A 7,408-nucleotide genomic window follows, 5' to 3' on the forward strand; every position below is an offset into this window, starting at 1 on the left:
CAGGGATCTGGACCACTATGACCATCTAGTTAAAGGGCTCCGCTCCTCTCTCATCCCCAGGCACACTCTGTCCTGTCTGGTCCCCACACTCTGCTCAGGCTGTTCTTTATATTTTTTCTTCCTTCTTTCTTTCAATACTATTGAGAGCTACTCTGTCCCAGGCCTGGGACTCAGCAGAAAAGAAAACACAGTCCTTTCCTCGAGGAACTCCAGTCTATCGGGAGAGACAGGCAAGTGGACAGGTAAGTACAACAGGGGTGGTGCAGGGGGTTGTGAGGTCGTGAGGAGAGCCCTAGCTCTGTCTTGGAGACCAGACAGGGTTGCTTGGAGGAGGGATTTTGACACTGAGTTCCCAAAGGATGAGTAGGAGGTGAAAGCAGGAAGGGGAAAATGTGCCTAAAAGCAAAGGGAAAAAAATGAAAAGATAGGAATGACATCAAAAGCACAAGCAACAGAAGAAAAAAATAGATAAACTGGATATGGTCAAAATTTTAAAAATTGTGCTTCAAAGGACACCATCAAGAAAGTGAAAAGACAACCCATGGAATGGGAGAAAATTTTTGCAAATCATGTATCTGATAAGGGATTATTATCTAGACTATAAAGAACTAGTATAACTCAATGATAAAAAGAAAAATAAATAACTTAAAATGGACAAAAGATCTGAATAGACATTTCTCAAAGAAGATGCACAAATGGTCAATAGCACATGAAAAGATGGTCAACATCATTAATCATCAAAAATACCACTCTTAGGGAAGGCCTCCCAGGTACCAGGCCCCATGCTAGGTACCCAGGAGATCACAAGATACCACTGTGTATCTACTAGTACGGCCATAATCAAAAGATAGATAATAACAAAATGTTGGTGAGGTTGTGCAGAAACTGGAACCTTTATATACTGCTGGTGAGATTGAAAAATGGTGCAGCCACTTTGGAAACACAGTCTGGTAATTTCTAAAAAGAAAGTTAAATATAGAGTTAACACATGACCTGGCAATTCTGCTCCTAGGTATATACCCAATAGAAATGAAAACATATGTCCCAATGAAAACTTGTACAGGAATGTTCATAGCAGCTTTATTCATAAGAGACAAAAAGTGAAAACAACCCCAATGTCTACCAACAAACAAATGAATAAGCACAATGTGGTATGGCCATACAGTGAAATATTATTCAGCCTAAAAAGGAGTGAAATACTGATACAGGCAACAACATGGATGCGCCTTGAGAGCATTATGCTACATGAGAGCAACCAACAAAGGATCACACATTGTACGATTCCATTTATGGGAAAGGCCACAACAGAAAAATCCATGCAGACAGAAAGTAAATTAGTGATTGTCAGGGACGACGAATGATGGGGAGATCGCGAGAGTGATACCTACGAAGTGCAAAATTTCTTTTTTGAGGAAATGAAAGTGTTCTCAGATTGGCTGTGCTGATGGATGTACTAAAAGCGTGGTGAATATACCAAAAGCCGTTGGATTGCACACTACAGTTTAAAGGGGGTATGTCGACGGAGCTGTTACAAAATAAAAGAATTACTTATAACTCGCACTTCAGCCAGTAGGCTGTGGCCAATAATGGTTAAGAGTGTCTATTCTAAAAGCAGCCTGCTGGGATTTGAATTCCTGTGACCCTGGATCAGTCACATGACCTCTTTTTTTTTTTTTAACATCTTTATTGGAGTATAATTGCTTTACAATGGTGTGTTAGTTTCTGCTGTACAACAAAGTGAATCAGCTATACGTATACATATATCCCTATATCCCCTCCTTTTTGCATCTCCCTCCCACCCTCCCTATCCCACCCTTCTAGGTGGTCACGAAGCACTGTGCTGATCTCCCTGTGCTATGTGGCTTCTTCCCACTAGCTATCTATTTTAGGTTTGGTAGTGTCTTTATGTCCATGCCATTCTCTCACTTCGTCCCAGCTTACCCTTCCCCCTCCCCGTGTCCTCAAGTGCATTCTCTACATCTGCGTCTTTCACATAACCTCTTGCAGCTTCAATTTCCTTGTCTGTAAAAGAGGGGACGGGGGAGGAGAGAATGAATAAAAAGGGTTGAGTACCATGCCTGGCTTCTAGTACCCGCTCAGTGAGTGTGAGCTATTATCACAACCAATTGACAGATTAGAAGAGTGACACCCCTCTAAGAAGAGTTCCAGATAGATCATAAAGAAAGAAAAGACAGATCAGAAAAATTATTTTTAGGTTGGCCATCATAAGAGTTATAAAAAGTGAATGAATTAGGAAACAATAAATGTGGACAATAAAATTTAATTTACAATGAGAGTTTTCCGTAGAGATATTCTTCAAAGCTCATGTGAAGTCCCACACTCATTCATCAGGAGTGCAAGCTGGGAGGAGGCAAGATGGTATCAAAACCCATCAAAATGATGCTTAACTGACCTTGTTAGCAGGCAAGAAAAGGCAGCTGCCCCGAGTATAAAGACCACAAAAGGAGGGGCCTTGGAGTCCTGGCAACTGCTGTGGTCCCAGTGCCTAGCATTGGGCCTGGTACCCTGGAGGCCCTCCCTAAGAGTTTGCAGGAAGAATCTACTGTCTCCTCTGTGCCTGACCTTTTGATGATTTCTTTACACACATGATCTCATTCTAGCCCCTCTCGGGCTCAGATCTAGTGATTCCCATCCCCATTTTACATGGGAGAGAACCAAGCTCTTGGGGGTTAAGGAGCAATCTAGGATCACCCAGCCAGGTAGAAGAGGGACTGGGCCTAAGTGATGCCAAAGTCAGAGTCTCTCTAGGGAATGATCAGGAACCCAGCATCCCATCAGAGAGCCTTTGAAACGAGAGTGTGCATCCTTTGCCGGAGAAGCCATCACCCGGGTTGCTATCTCCCAGAATTCTCCTAGTGCTGATGGAATCTGGGCTGTTGCTAAGGTGACAATGGCCAGGGATTGCGGGAAAACATTCAGAGGTAGAAAATAAAAAATGGGCACACCCTGTAGCCTAGTAATTCCTCTTTTAAGCACCTACCATAGAGAAGCACCAGTCTGCATGCTTAAGGAAACAGGTACAAGGATGTTCTCTGGGACATCGCTGGCAAGAGCAAAGAGAACCCCCCAGGTTTGTCTTTGTTTTTCAGACAGGCTGGTAATGGTCCCCGCATGAGCAAGGGCTCCTGCCATTCTGTGCTGTACCACCTAGGGAACCCGGTGGTGGGCCTGGTAAACCACCTGCTGAGACTGCTTGTGGGCCTGATAAACCTGTCTCCTGCTCACATCCCTAGGAGCCTGACTCTGTGCTGCTTGAAAACAAGAGAGGAACAAGAACAGAGTTTCTACGCGTGACTTTGACAGGGTGTGTGGCCCCAGGGAAAGGTAATGTGCTGGTTTGGGAAAGTGAGGCTTTGGGCCCAGTCTTCCTCATCTCCAGCCATTCTGGGTGGGTTTTTTTTTTTTTTTTTTTTTTTTTGGTATAATCCATCATTTAGAGACTAAGGCCCATGGGGAAAAGAGATGGATTACAGGGAGAGGAGGGAAGGGAATGGAGGATGGTGGAGCTTGAAGCTTCACCTATCTATGTTATTTTTGTATATCCCAAGAGCCTGCCACGTTCCTAGGTGAGAAGGGGTCATCCTTCAGTCTGATTTCCGTCACTTGTCCCCAACCAGAACACCTAATTCCTTAGCAAGTCCACTTGGCTCTACCTCCAAAACATCCTGAATGTGTCCAGTTTTCTGTCTCCACTGCCACCTTCCTAGCCACCATCATCTCTCACCTGAAAAACTGGAATAGTTCTGACTTGTCTCCCTGATTCCACCCTCACCTCATCTTCTATTATCTACACAGTGACAAAGGTATCCTTCCTGAATCATGCATCGGGTGGGTCACCATCTGGTGGTGATGGAGATGATGGTAGCGGTGATAATAATGATGACAGTGATGGAGAGGGTGGTGATGACAGTGGTGGTGATACCTAACTTTTACTGAGTACTCTCTATGTCCTAGGCATTATTATAAACACTCTACATGCATTGACTCTTTTAATCCTCAGAAAAACATTATGAAGCTGGTACTACTATTCTCCCCATTCTACAGAACATAGCACTCACTGTTTAAACTTCTCCAAAGGGTTTTCTTTTGCACTTAGAATAAAATCCAAACTCATTACCTTACCCCGGCCTCCAGTGGCCTCTTTGCTCTGCCCACTGCCCAGTGTTCTGACCACGCCTCTTTCCCTGCTGCCTACCATGTTCCAGCCACACCGACCTTCCATCTATTCTTTCAACTCACTGAGCCCATTTGTACCTTAGACCTTGTGTACCACCTGCTCCTTTTACTGAGAACACACCTTCTCTAGTACAATAGTTCTCAAAGTGTGGTCCCTGGACCATCAACGTCAGCATCACTTGGGACCTTGTTAGAAATACACATTTTCAGGTCCCACCCCGGACCTTCTGACTCTGAAACTCTGAAGGTGGGACCCAGAGTCTCTGTTTCAACCAGTCCTCAGGTGAGTGTGATGGTCACCAAAGTTTGAGAATCACTGCTGTAGGTTTTCACTAGCTGGTTCCTTCTCATCATTCAGGTCCCAGTTTACATGTCACATCCTTAGAGAAGCCCTCCCTAAGCTCCCTTTCTAAAGGCACACACCCCTCTCCATGTTTTTCTAGCATGTCACCCTGCTTTATTTTCATCACAACCCTTATCATTACCCAATGTTTTCTTGTTTGTTGAGGCATGTGTGTGTCTGTGTGTTAACTGTCTGGCTTTCCCTCCTGTATAGAAACTCCATGAAATCCCAGATCTGCTGTCCACAGCTGCGTCCTAAGCACCACACACAGAAGTCAGCACATAGGAGGGTTCAATAAACACCTGATCAGCTTGACTGATTGATTAATTAATTAGATGTCTAAATGAGAAAGACAAGAGTAATTGGCTGAGATATAAAGTAGGGGCAGGCAACTCAAAAGACTTTGAGAGCCAAGTCCTGTAACATAATGGAAAGACAATGTAAAACATGGGGGTGTGGTGGTGATGGGGCAGACTGGAGCGTGCATGGCTAAAGGATTCAAATCTAACTTCAAAGGGTAATCTCGTCCAAACAAAACCAATTTCTGAGCCAGATTCAGCCAAAGGGCCACTAGTTTGCAATCTTTGTTATAAGGGCTTGACCAGACGATTCATTGAGGGCATGTCTTTCCTTCTTAGATAAAATTTTGTTATAAGAGCTTTAAAAAAATCTGATTTTCATTTTAAGAGCTGGAAAAGGGGAATAGACCTTTGAAAAAACCCACGTTTGAATTAGAAAGCCAACCCATGTGGAAGGTACATGTCTTGCCAGTCCCAGAGAGAGCTGGTAGAATTACTGGACTCTTGAATGCCCACATGAAAACATAGATATACAAAAAGCATTTATTGCAACCCTTTTTATAAACACACAAAAAAAGCCCTGAAAATCCAAAAATACGGTATTGCTTAAATAAATCATGGTAAAGGAACTAGATACAACTATACTAAGCGACAAATTAAAAAATCGTGTTTTTGAAGAATTTTTGATAACAGGCAGAAATGTGCATATGAAATACGATTCCAATTTCATAAAAAGCCCCTGTGTCCCAGCTGAGCCCGAACCCCTAGACATGTCTCTGTGTGTTCAACGAACTCATTAAACAAGTGTCTAATGGCATGAGTTTATCTCAGTGGAGGAAAGGAAACATCAAAGGGGAGATTTGGGAAAGAAATGGGGGGAGGGGCATGGGGCAGGCAGCAAGGTACCTGCGGCCCCCTGGCCAGCCCCATGGGCTCTCGTGAGACAGGGGGCCTCAGGCAGAAGCTGATAAAGCCGTGCTCAAGGACTCTGTGTGACCTTCGGCAGGTCAGTGGCAGCCCCAGATGGCAAGTTGGGACAAGGAGTGGAGGAGAGAACATTTCCCACTTCTTTGCTCAGTACCCTGGCCCAGGTCTAGAGAAGGACCTGGAAACTCAGGATCCCTTTGGTTTTCTCAAGGGCATCAGGAGGTGGGCTTTTGGCCCAGATGTCACCGTTGTCTCAGTGGACATTGATATGGAGAGCAGTGACCAAGGTGGGCACTGCCCTAGAGATGTTTTTCAATAGGGTACAGAGTGGTGGGCACAGGATAACGGAACATGAGGGCTCTCATCTTGAGGGGCTCCCTGGGATAACTGAGGGAGACTGGCAGATGGAGGAACTGACAGTTAATTTAGTGACTGTGACCTCATTTGGACACAGAGCCTAGTAGGGAAACTTGGAGGATATATTTGCCTTGATATCACCCGTTATAAATATATCAAAATATGAACAGTTTCTTTGGGTGGTAGAACGGTAGAAGACTTTCAATTTCTGCTGGATAGTTTTTATCTTTTGTCATTTTTGTTTCTAAAAGGAACAGATTTTACATTCATAATGAGAAAATCTAAGTTATATTATTTTAAAAATACATGATTGATGAGGTCAGACATTTTCAGGAGTGACCTGGGGAACTGACTTCCAAAAGTGCGACCGAGGAGTCTGGAGGATGTTCAGATCCAGGAGAGCTGACCAGGTGATGTCCCAGGACATCACTGAAGAGTCATAAATGTTTTGACGTGAGTTGGATGTTCCCAGTCCTGAATGATGAACATGCACCACTTTACGGTTGCCATTACTGTATTTAATCCTCGCAGCAGCTGTACAGGGCATTATTAGCCATAATTTAAAAAATGAGGAAACAACCTCAGAGACCCTGGGGGAACAGGTGGGTGCAGAGGTGTTTTATGATTGGGGTAATGCACCTCGTCAGCAGTGGGATGACAATTCAAACCTTGTTTTCCTGTGATTTCCCCCTTGGTTTTCTAAGACAAATATTGTTCTCCAAACCCTGGCTTCTAGAGTTTGGCCTCTTCACCTGGCTTTGGGAAAGCCTGTAAGCCTTTTGGAATTAGATCCAGAGCCTGACATGGCATGTGCTTTTTCTAAAAGGATGAGTCCCAGTTCTACCACCCCCTCCAAAATAGAAGAACTGCTACTTTGTGTTGTCTGGAGAGCGTCTGCTTCAGATACAGCATTGAAGATAGAAAATGTTCCTTGAATGGCACTACTCTGACGATCTAATGGCAAACAAATCTGTAACACATGGATTGAATTTCCTTTAAATTATGCATGAACCAAATAATTCGAATGGTTTGGCAAAACTGGCTTGGGGTTTTCTCAAACCCAAACTGTTCTTGAAAAAAGTTAGTATTTTTGATGAACCCCAAACCGGGCCTGTTTGGGGGATTATAGATTGGGTGGGCGTGCTTGAGGTGTGAGTTTAGAAAGATGTGTTTTTTGACTTGGGGGCACTGGTTCATTTGCGGTGGGATGTTGTGGAGTTTGTGGTGTGGTGGGTGTGTAGTGGTGGTGGTGGTGGAGATTAGGGTGAAGGAATACTGCACATTG

The sequence above is a fragment of the Delphinapterus leucas genome, chromosome 3 (genome assembly GCF_059928025.1).
Source record: "Delphinapterus leucas isolate spDelLeu-1000000601 "Yukka" chromosome 3, BTC_Dleu_Yukka2, whole genome shotgun sequence".
Lineage (NCBI taxonomy): Eukaryota > Metazoa > Chordata > Mammalia > Artiodactyla > Monodontidae > Delphinapterus > Delphinapterus leucas.